Here is a 12817-nt window from a genome sequence, read left to right as displayed (position 1 = left end):
AGGTAAGTGTTTTTTTTTGTTTTTTTTTTTATAACTGCACCTAGTCCTGATTGTTTGCATCTGTGTTGGTGAAAGGAGAAATTCAAATACTTGTTGCGTTTGCCGCTGCTTGTTCATGCCATTGTTTGGGTTAATTGCCATATAACATGTTAAACAGCTGCCATTAGGCAGGCTAGCTAGCGGTTGCTCTCGTCCGCAGACATCAGCGCGAGGACGTGGATTGATTGATAATGGACAGGCAGCATGTGAATGCTAACACTAACATAATCCTAATTTTATAGGTGGGGGTGTATAGGGTGCTGACCATCTCACACAGATATGCAAAGTTTTTGAAATGACTTGATTACAAATATTTAAATTTATGATTAACATCGTTAAGAACGTTTTGGTGACCCATTAGCTCATTTGTAACCATCAGTATTTTTAGAGCAGCTCATAGCAGCGAAGTCTTTCTCTGATCATACTACACAACACAAAACTGCCGAAAACTGTTAGAAGGCTACATCTGTCTTTTTTTATTTTTACTTTTTAAGAGGACATGAACAGAAAACAAAAAGGACAAAAAAGTCCCATAATGATTAAAACGTGAGTCTCTCACAGATCTTTGTTTATGCAGTATTCATTATAATGCTTCTGCTAATTTATTTTAGTTATACAGGCCTCATAATTGTTTCTCCTGTTTTCTCTACATGTGGATTGTCTTTGCTGGTATGTTTGTCAGAATGCCAACCACAGTTCAGCAGTGGCAGCAGCCGCACAGAACCTTATTACTGTGCTCACTCAAAACCTTTCTCAGGGACACCACCAGCCAGCACAAGCAGGAAGGCAGGAACAGCAACCTTCTACTGTAGATCAGGAGATGACAAGGTTTCAGAAAATACAGAAAGTTTTTTTCAAGAACAGTTTTTAAATGATTTTTTACAAGTTTGTGTTATTATTTTAACTGTGCTACCATCTTACTCACTTTTCTCATTGTATTCAGATCTTTCCCAGGAATTTTTGTAAAGAAAAGTTATCTTGGAAAACGAAAGATATTTAATGCAAAGATTCATGGGATACCATCTTTAAAGACATGGAAGCCTTTCAGTTTCTATGTTTACCTGTTGAACTGCAATGCGGAAACGACACCAACTTCCTCTGAAGAGTTTGAGCTTGCCCAGGCAGGACTGGGTAAAAGACATCTCACAATGTCCAAGGACATGAGCCATGAAGAGGTGCAGCAAAGTTAAATTAATGAATATATAAATAATTACATTTTGTATGTTTTCTAAGATAATTGCAGGCATTGCAGTATTCTATTTTTTGCAGTTCTTTGGACTTCTTCAGAATGAATATCCTAAGATGCAAGGGCTAACTGGAGGATGGCTACTGTACAAAGCTACAGGTAGGGATAAAAACAATGGATGTAAAACTATACTAAATTCGCATCAATGTGCAAATAATTTAGTTTTATCTGCACACTATTTATTTTAGGTGGTCAGGGTAAACGGAAACTGACACTGGTTCCTCCTGATTGTGGAGGATACACTGGGACCCTTATACGTTCTGTGACTGGAGCTGGGAAAAATTAGTTATATATAGTTCCTTTACAACAAGAATTTGACCTTTCTCCATTACCTCCTGATGCAGTGGAATTCAGGAACATGCCGAAAGCACAATGCCAAACATGCAAAGTGAGTCTGCCTTTGCAAATTTTGGCTCTTCATGTGCAAGAGTGCAGAGAGTCAGCATCTTCAGCTGAGGATACTGAGGTAGGTATACCTTAGAACAGTATATGCATTTATATTATGTAATTGCATTACGTTTTTATTCTTAATTGTTGACTATTGTAACTTGTCTGTTATTTGGTTCAGGCATGTCAAAGCAAGGTTCAAATAGTTTCTGTGACACCTCCCCCAGAGCACACTGACACAGATGAATTGGATGAAGAGGTAAATATCTTAATGGTAATTATTATAGTGCATTATTATCACTACATTTAAGCTCTTATTAATATTTGAATGTATATGTGTATTGTAGAAGCTTCTGTGTCTGATCTGTAACTTTAAATTTGCACCACACCTCCTCGAAATCCATGCAAGCACTTGTGGAGAAAGGTACTGTATTTGATATTGTGGCTCTTCAAATGACGTTCCAGAACGTAAATACTGTTCTTTGTAAATGAAACATTTATACACTGAATACATCCGTTGTACATTCATTAGAAGCAAAGATGATCTCATGATGGATGAAGTTAAGGAGAACACAAGAGAAGAGGAGCATATTAAAAGGTAAATACTTAAACACAGGAAACTACTCATTGTCTAGCTGAACAAAAGAAGTACATTCTGTTACTTATGGTTTCTCATCAGTATCAATGAAGTACTGGATGCCATTAGTCAAAGAGTTGATGTGGAGAAACAGTTCAACATCCACATTTCAAGAACAAACATTGTGGAAAGAGGCCTTCTGCAGTGGCAACGTCAGGAGAAACATTTCCCCACTGCAGCGTTGAAGGTGTCCTTCTTTGAGGAAGCAGGAATAGACACCGGTGCCCTTCGAAAAGAATTTCTCACAGGTTAATTTAAAAAAAAACCCAACAACACATATTTACATTTAAGGAATGGCTTATCCCAAACTGGTGACATTATATATGAGTTATGACAGTTATGACACCACAGTGTCAAAATATTACTATTATGACTTGGTTTTACTTTTATGAAGATATTAATTGCTCAGTCCCTTCAGGTGAGCATTGTCCTCTTCAGGTCTACTAAAGTTGTAAAAAATTGCTGACAAAAGCAATCTATGGTCAGTTGAAAGAAATTTCACACATGTTCAAAGAAATTTGTGTTGCTACTGATTACGGAGCTTTTGCAACACAATAAAAAGTGATACGTAACACTGAAGAGTGTTTTACGCCACAGTTAATACATATCACATTTCTGTTGATGGAAATGGTGGCCGGAACCGAGACTCGTTTCTTTGAGGGAAAAGTCCACGCTACCCGCTGACTGACTTTGATTGTGGACTCTTCAGGTGTTCCTGCTTAAAGGCAAACTGGTGCTTCATGTAATATTTTATAATATAAACAATCTACTCATGCTTAGTTTTTATAAGTAGGACTGTTGGAGAGATTCTGGCCGTTTGGCTCAAGGAGGTCGTGCCCCTGCATTTTTCAGCCCATGGGCTTACAGTTACCTCTGTGATGGGCCGATTGACCCAACACTTCTCGACAAGAATACTGTGGCTGATTCCCAGTTGCGTGCACTGATTGACCAGGTGCTGAATGGCCAGTATAAATACTATCTTAATACACGAATACATCTCTAATCTCATAATTAAATCTATCCATAATGTTTTTTTGCAATTTTGTCAAATGATCAGGTTGAATCCTCAACTGAACAGATGTTTGAGGGTCTAACCGATGAGATCTTAAACTGTGGATTCACAGGAGCTATCTCAGTTCAAAACAAGGAGCGGATTGTCCGGTATGCCACGACACAATTTTGTTTGCGTATAGAAATATAATAAAATTAAGGTTCAGAGGATGTTTTTTCCCTCCTTTTCTTTCTTACAGAGCCATTATACTCCATGCTGTGCTCAGATTGCCACCTTTGTTGGAACAACTTAGGGAAGGTTTGCAGCTGCACGGCCTTCTTGAGCTGATTAAGCAGTACCCAGATATCTGCAAGTCTCTTTTTGTTCCAGGGGAAGATGTTAAAGTAAGTACTCAAAACTCAAAACGGACTATTCAGTATTTACCATTTGTGACAGAAAAAAATAAAAGATTAAATAATTAGCTTCTCAATATCATGGGTCAATGCAGAGTTTATCATGGCATCTGTTCACCCTCAGCTGAGTGAAAAGGGAACCACAAAGCATCAGGTCGAGCTGGAGATGATAAGACTTTCTGTATGAATCAGAAGGTGAATGGTTATTTTCTGTTAAGTGGGAAGTTGTCAAATTTCAGGATTTTCCTGATGTTATGTCTGGCCATGGCTGCATTATTCAGTTATCATTCGTCAGTCTTAAATTTTACTTTTCTTGTTCAAAATGCAAACATTTTTTAAAGACCTCATTTTAAATCAGCTCTTATCCTACCAGAAACTCCAGAGCATCTAGATGATGAAAGTGGCCCAAGCTCCATTCCACCTGCCAGGTTTCTGCAGTGGATCACCGGTCAGGGTCATATTCCGCTCCTTCCCTCAGAGAAGAAAGACTTTGCTGTGGTGATTTAACCATGACTGTGGTGCAGACTATGGGAACCACAGCATCTGCTATCCTGTTGATCTGCCTGTGCTAAGACCATCGTGCTGCCTGCAAAGCATATGAAGTCCTATGATCAATTTAGGATGGTTCTGATGGAGGCTTTTCATCTTGGCCAGGAATTTAACAATGTTTAAATTGCTTTCATTGACTTCCATTGGTTTAGGTTAAACCTCAAAACCAAATTGTTCAGTAAACTATTGTTAAAGTTAAAGAAGCACCTTTCTAAGTTGTAGATTAACAACTAAAGTGTTCTCACTGGATAAAATACATAGACAATTTACAGTTCAAAAGTTTGTCAATTTTATTTCACAGGAAAAAATGCTGTTTGGAATGAGATGATTGTGTTCTGAGCCATTCCATTTTCCATGTTGCATCACAACAAATAAATGTTAAAACTTCCCTAACCTGCTGGGTTGAAAGGAAAAATTAAGTGATTTTATTTATGAAATATGATTAAGCACAAAGTTCAATACATCCAAATAAATCTCTCGTCCCTGTGACTGAGATGGCTTCGGAACATCAATAGTCTCTCTTAGTCTTGCCATGTCCTGCTCAGAGAGAGGACATTCAACAGATGGAAGAACTATTCCAGCACTGGTCCCGTCCAACTCGCTGATGTCAACCTCTGGATCCTCCCTCTCCTATGATGAAGAAAACAAAAATGTAGAGCCATGGAGCTGAACATTTTAACACTATAGAAAAGACATACAGTATAAGACTATGATAGTGTGGAAATGTTTATGCAGAGAAGTCAAACAAAATGCAGAGTGTATGGACTAAATAAGTGATGTGCACATTAAGCTGGTTATTGACCCAGCTTGAGGGAGACATTTTTATTTCTACACAAAGAGGTTTTAGTAAAATGGAAAATGGCTGCTGATGCTAAATAAAGATGAAGCACCATAGAAGAAAACTGCTTCCTGAGTCAATGTGGAAATTTGATCCTCTTTTCAGATATTTAACTTTATTAAAACTGGAACATAAGTTGAAATGTTGGTGGAAAGAATAAAAGCTGTTATATTTAGATTCAATTCCAATAGAGGAGACATACTGTATGTGCAGGAAACAAAGTTAGTTTAAATAAATCTTTTAGTGAGGTGTTGTAGTCGATCCTGATTAGACATCTTCTGCTTTTATTTCATTGGCTTGTAAATATTTAGTGGCTATTTTTACATTTAGAACTTGAAACCGTATACGTATGTTTTAACACTTTCAGTAAATGTTCTCTCATCTAATATGACTTGAGAGGGCCTGTATCACAGTGTCCTGATCTAAGTGAGACTTTAACCACAGCTGAAAACGCTGCTGTTGGAAGTGTCACTACTCAGATTTTGCCACATTAGGTTCTTTAAAATATACTGAAGCAGAATGATCTCCTTCATTGGAGGAGGAGGAAGAATGCCAGCATGGTGGTGTAGTAGTTGGCACTGTGGCCTCATAGCAAGAAGGTCTCACTGTGCTTGTGTAGGTTCTCTCAGGCTCGTCTTCCCACACACAAGACATGCACGTTAGGTTAATTACTATGGTCAATTGATCACTTATTGCATGTAAGTCACTTTGGGAAAAAGCGTCTGCCTAATGACAATATGAAAAGGATGGTGAGGAGACATCGTCTGCTTGGATCCAGAGAGACCAACAGTAGATTTCTATCATCACACATTTATGAAAGGATTTCAGACGTGTGACGACATTCCCAGTGACTCCAGATACCGTTGTACTTCTCAATGCTTTGTGTTACCAGTGATGTTTAAGAAAAGTTGCATTTACAAATGGAGTTCTTCACAAAGTACAAATCCTGCTGTGAAGTCATCTTATATAGACGGTTCATGTCGGATATCTATGGCCAGAGCATCAGAGTAAGTGCAGAATGGTGCTGATTGATAAGCCATTGATGAAGAAATCCTATTCCAACAAATATTCTAAAAAATCTTCTTTTACGTAAATAATTGTGTATTAATTCAACAGATAAATCTCTGGAGTCGTGTTGCTACAAACAGCTAATTCAGCAAAAAAAATCTACCTGTAGAGTTCATGGTAAATATGCCTGCAATGAGGTTAGCATACTCAGAGTTTAAACATAACCCACTATCTAGAACAGAACCCCCAGATCACCAGTGTTCATTTGTACAGGTGAACTACTCGCATGTTGTATCGTGAGCGGCATCACTAAGCCAAGTTTTGTGTTTGCCAAGAGTGTCTCAATCAAGAGTGAGCTGCAGTTGCATTAGGACCCAAGTTACAACATAAGTAATATGTATGTGAACGACCAGAAACACTTGTACACCATACACATCCATCCACACCTCCACCTGAATCATATGTGAAATAAAGTAAAGTGAAGGGGAAAAAAAATCACTTAGGCTTCTTATTCATTTCTTGTCTCTCATTCTGAACGGTCCAAAGGAGTGATCTAGCTTAGCATTTCTCAATTCTGGTCCTCTGAGACCATTGCCCTGCATGTTTTAGTTCCTTCCAACTCCAGCACACCTGGTTCAGATTAAATAAACCGCTCATCGTGTACATTGCAAGTCTGCCAATGAACCGATTTTAGTCAGGTGTGTTAGCTGTTAGCTAAGGTTACCTCTAAAAACATGCAGGGCGTTAGTCTCTGAGGACCAGGATTGACCAGGAAAGCGCTATTTTCTGCTATATTTGTGTTTTTCCCCTGTGTACATTTTAAAACACACTTCAGAAACAGCTTGTAGAATTTTTAATTCTTTCATTTTGTACCTCTTCTCCGTCTGGAGCATCGACTGGATTCTGGTGGAGTCCTACTGTCCACAGCTGTTGTGGAGACAGATTGTGCTCTGTTCTTAAAGGGTGGTTATCCCAGCCGAGCCTAAAGATGTCCAGATCCCTCTGCAGACGTGGAAGAAATGTGTGCTGGACACAAAACATGTGGACAGCATCAGACGGATCCAGAAGGCCTTCATCTTCAAGGTTGTGAAGGTTCTCATAGTGTACGCTTGTAACAGCCATCCACACATCTCGCCACAAGCGCTCTATTCTGTTCAATGATATCAAAGTATGCCAAAGTTTCCTCATAAGTTGCCAACTTGAAAAACAAATGAAACCTTGTTTTATTAATCCTTGGGGAAAACTATGAAAATATTAAATATACCTTTGATTGTGGACACTCTTGCCTGACAGGAAACTTCCTCTTCCACAGCCTCTGATGGTGAACATGCATCTTGCTGTCCCAACATTTTCCACCCCTTGATCACCTCGCACTCTGAAAATAAATTGCACATTAACAGATTAACAGTTTAAGTTTAGTCAGTTTGGAAACACTTTACTAAAATTTGAACAATTCACAACTGAACATGTATATTACAAAACTTTCATATCAAAATGTATACAATGGAACGACAGACAGAACTTTATCTGACAAATTGTTCTCTGATTGGCTGAGGGTTTCAAGGTTATTGTGAAGAATCATAAACTGGCAGATTAGTAAAATGTTGGAAATAATCACAATGAAATCATCTTCTTACCTTCATGGAAAGCCATACTTTTGCACAGCCTCAAGAAAGAAATAAGTGCAGTGGTTGCTTTGTTATTAGTAGCGGCACTCAGGTACATGATCTAGAGATACAAATATGATTCAGTGGAAATTTAATCAAAGCTTTTTCTGGGTAAAATTAAAAGGTTGACACATTTAAAAGATCAAAAGTAAATAAAGTAAGTTGCATGAGGTAGCAGTAGCTGGAATCTGCCCTCCACTCAAATGCAAAAGAAGAAAATATCTCTAAAGGAGTAGTTAACTAAGCCTTTTCTAATCACGTAATCTTAACAAGTCTAAACATATTTGGACTAATTTGTCAGACAGGAAGATTGGTGTATCATACAGCCAATTTAATGTTGAACCACTTCACCAGCATCTTCACTAGAATTTCTGCAGCCAGAGTCCTGACCAGAACCAGCAGGAGAGATCATATTTCTCCAGTTTTAGCCTCTCTTCATTGGCTGCCTGTTGAATCTAGAATAGAATTTAAAATCCTTCTCCTTACATATAAAGCCCTCCACAACCAGGCACCACTATATATCAAAGACCTCATTGTTCCTTATATACCAAGCAGAGTACTTCGTTCGCAGACTGCAGGCTTACTTGTGGTTCCTAGAGTCTCAAAGAGCCGAGCAGGAGGCAGAGCCTTTGGTTATCAGGCCCCTCTCTTATGGAATAAGCTCCCAGTTAGTGTTAGGGAAGCAGACACCCTCCCCACCTTTAAGACTAGGCTGAAGACTTATCTTTTTGATAAGTCCTATAGCTAGGGATGGTTAGCATCCCTTAGTTATGCTGCTATAGGTTTAGACAGCTGAAGGACATTTCCTGATACACTGAGCTTCTTTCTTTTTCTCTTTATCTCTTTCTTTTACCCCCCCCCCATAACAGTGTAGCATCATTAACATGTATGTCTCCTGTCTCAGCAGGTCTCCCTGGCCGGGAGTAGCAGTTCCTGTTGTCTGTTGTCTTTCTGTCCTCTTCCCCCCACACAGCAGAGGCAGATGGCTGCCTGTCCTTGAGTCGGGTTCTGCCGGAGGTTTCCTTCCTGTTAAAAGGGAGTTTTTTCCTTCCCACTGTCGCCAGTGTGCTTGCTCAGGATGGGAGATTGAGTTGGACTCAACTCAGTCTGTTGGTTTCCTTATATAAGCTGTTATGAATTGGCCTTCATTATGTTTTCCCCTCTGTCTGTAAAGCGTCTTCAGATGGCATTGCCGTGATTTGACGCTATATAAATAAAGTTGAATTGAATTGCTGAGCTTCAGCTGAGCTGCTGCTGCTATATCTGTACTGAAGAGTTTGCCACAGCTCTTTGAAAGGAAAGATGTGGCTAAACCATGGAACTCAGAGTCATGTGTTAACTGGACAGCATACTTACAAATCATTTAAGGATGGCTCGCATCACGGTAAGCAACCTTTGTTCAGGGGGAGTTGAGAATTTTGCCAACTTTGTACATAGATAATTTGGAGGTATGCTGTCCTCTGGGTACTTCATGCAGGAAACATTAGCTTTGTGGAATCTCCTGGACTCTGAGTAATTTCCCTCGAGGTTCACATTCAAAACTTTTCCTTGGTTTACTTGGCAATGCTGTGCAAGTCTGATGATATGAAGTATGGATATAACAGTCTTGCATCCCCTACTTCAAGATATGAAAACCACTGATCAGGATGGAGTTTTTGTTCTGTTGTTTGGTAAATGTGTTAAAGGTACAATTTGAGTAGTTGCAGCAGACAACCTCGGTGCTCACAGTATAGCAGGTTTTAATGAAAGCTTCTCTGCTGGAAACATCTGCCGATTCTGCACTGCAACATGAGCAGACATCCAAACAAGATGTGACATCAGGTTCAGTTTACCTGAGAAGAACTACATGAGTCATTTAAATTCAGCACAGCACTTCAAGATGTTGCAGTGTAATCACTAAAAACCTCACCCACTTCAGTGTTCTGACAGCTAACCCCCCCCCCCCGGATATGTCACAGTGGCATTGTTTTTGACCCAATTGGCAGACCAGGAATCTAGTCCTGTGAAAACAGTTTATTGAAGTAGAGGCTGTGGTCCAGGGAGGTCGTTGAGTTTGTGAGCAGGCAGGGGAGTGATGAGGAGTGCTGGTAGGAGCAGGAGTGGTGCCGTACTGGTTAGGGTAGTTCCCAAAACCGGACAGGTTTTTCTAGACAGACAAAATGTATGTTATGACAAGAAACAAGAGCAAGCCAAAAATCTCTTTACAAGACCAGATACCACTAGACTGTAGTTAACAATCTGGTGTCAACGGTTGGACTTTGACATATATACTGCTGGAGTGATAGGTTGATGAACGGCAGCTGTGATGAGTAAATGAATGACATCTGTGTCCTTGGAAGTCTAAAAGAAAACCACATACACACTGAAGACCCATGACAAGATGTTAGGCATTATGTGTTTGAGGGAATTGTACCTGTAGAGCTTGCACAATGTTTGTCACTGCTGATGTCCAAGAAATATTTCAGTCTTGATTTCCTGAACAAAGCTATCTGTAGTTTTCCCTACAAATAGTCAGACAAGACTAGCAGGTCTCACACAATCCCACGCTGATGACTCAGAAAAGGGAACCCAAACGAATCAGAAAACCTCAAGTTCTGGTTCAAGATTTTATTCACAATAGCTGATTCCGGTTGAAGAATCTTCCTGTAAGGTCTTTCCAAACCGGGTGCAGCGGAAGACGACAGGGGAGGTTAGTTGAGTGGCACACAGACTGAGACTCTGGGGGGAATTAATGTCCAAGAGGAACAAACAATCCCCTCACCAGAGACAAAGATGGGTAGTCTAGAATCCAAAATCCAAGAAACAGTCCAAGGTCCAATTTACCAGGAAGACTCAGAAGGGGAAGGGAACAGGAAAACACTGGGGCAGGCAGCTACCCACGACTGAGGAGAAAGGTCAGAAATCTAGGGAGAGCAGGCACTTGATAATAGAGGCTGGAGACAAACGGAGAAACTGGCGATCAGCAGTCCTGAGCTTGCTGCTTCAGTAGGGAGAGGCACAGGTGGAACGCATCAGCAAATCAGCCCTGGAGGATGCCTTCAGGTACTGCTGGAAAAAAACCATGACACACACATTCTCAAAAACAATTGGGGGGAATGCTCATGAAAACTGGGCAGTGTTGAGATTTCTCCCGTTCATCATTGGGCATCTAGTGCCAGAAGATGAAACGGCAAATGTTGATGATTCTAAAAGGTGTTGTAGAGCTGGTGGTTGCTCCAACACATACAGAACACTGTTTCTTACCTTGAGTGCAAAATTTTTGTGCACTGCAAAGATACCAAGAACTCTTTCCAAATGTGCAGTTCCTACCCAACCATCATTACTTGGAGCTCTGCCCTGCACTCATCAGAAAGTTTTGCCCTCTTGTTGGTCTCTGGACGACGAGATTTGAGGCTAGCCACAGTTTTTTAAAACACATTATTTGACACACAAACTGCTTCAAGAACGTACCCCTGACATTGGCTTCGCTGCATCAGCTCATTATCACAACACAGGCCTCAACAGTTCCTGTAGATGTTTTAAAACATTGACAAATCATTGACAATAATCAACAGAAATTTCCTGGTACAACAGAAATACACATAACTAGATCTGTGTCAACTAAAGGTGAAGTTTCAAAAAGGGCATGATTGTAGATTATGGTGCTACAAGTGGACTTCCTGACTTTGGACAGATTGTTCAGATTTTTATCATCTGAAACAGACTGTTATGGTTAGGAGACTTTGTGGGTGGTATAGTGAGCATTGCAGAGCCTCTGTGCTCATGGCATGTCCAACTGAAGACATAGATCTGCTGATTGAGTTTAGTGACCTAGCAGATGACTATCCTCTGGCTGACTATCTCTCAGAATGGTGACATTAAAAAGACACATACATGTGTAAGGTATGATAACAATGTGTTTAAAATGAAATGTTCATCGAACTGTCACTACTATTTATGAAAACCTGCTTAAACTAGCCTGAACATAGATGAACTAGGCAACATTTAATACAGATACTACATTTAATGCAGTATCAAACTGACAATATTTTGGACTTAAAGCTGGGATAAGTAATGTTGGGAAGCTAGCAAGATGTAAAAGTGGCCCCCTGTCTTGCTCCCACTTGCCCCCACACACCTTGGCTCCTCCCCCTGCCTTGGCTCCTCCCCTACCTTGGCTCCTCCTCCTGCGTTGGCTTCTCCCCCTGCCTTGGCCCCTCCTCCTACCTTGGCTCCTCCCCCCGCCTTGGGTCCTACCTCTGTCTTGGCCCATCCCCCTGTCGGAACACGCGTCAAAAGCCAGAGATGGGCAAAGCTGAACTTTGGCCGCTTGACGCGGGACGTCAACCAATCAGAGCGATCAGTGTGTGTGTATCAATCCTATCAATCCACACACTCACAAATCCTGTGTGAGCGATCAATCCTGGAGGATTCCTGTGGTGAACCCAGACATGGGGCTGAGATGCCGTTACTCTGTGGAATATTTAGGATAACCATTCCTTGCTAAAAAGCAAATAAAAATAATGTTACTGATTTGGCAACATAGCGGGACACGTTGCCTAGCAACGCTTTGTTTGGGGGCGGCGGTGGCTCTCTGCTTAGTGCGGCTCTTGTTGCATTAACTGTGACTAACTGCCCTACGACGACGTTCTCTAGCTTTATTTATTAAAATAAAACCATGCCATATCTCTACTGAATCCACCATCATTCAGACTACCGGAAGGAAAGCGCCGCCTCCCTCCTCTCTTTTCCGCCACGTCTGCCGCTCGCTCCAGACACACAAGCGGCAGACGTGGCAGGAGCGTTGGGAGCGTTTTGGGCGTCGGACACAAAAGTGGCAGTTTAGTGACCCGCGTCGAGCGTTTGGTCTGAACACACCGTAAAGCTGATCTTTGTTACCTCAGTGCTGCCTGCTGACTCCCCACCTCCTCCTCAACACTCCACTCCTGCCTCAACCAGTACGTCACCTTCATCCAGTAGGAGTCCAGTCCTTCAAGATCCGCTGAATGGCATGCAGTTTTTCCATCTGCCCCCATTTCCATATGACTGTGAGCTGCAGCTGG

Source organism: Telmatherina bonti (assembly GCF_933228915.1).
Source record: "Telmatherina bonti genome assembly, chromosome: 2".
Lineage (NCBI taxonomy): Eukaryota > Metazoa > Chordata > Actinopteri > Atheriniformes > Telmatherinidae > Telmatherina > Telmatherina bonti.
The sequence above is the reverse complement of the archived record's forward strand: the minus strand, read 5'-3'. Positions refer to the sequence as shown.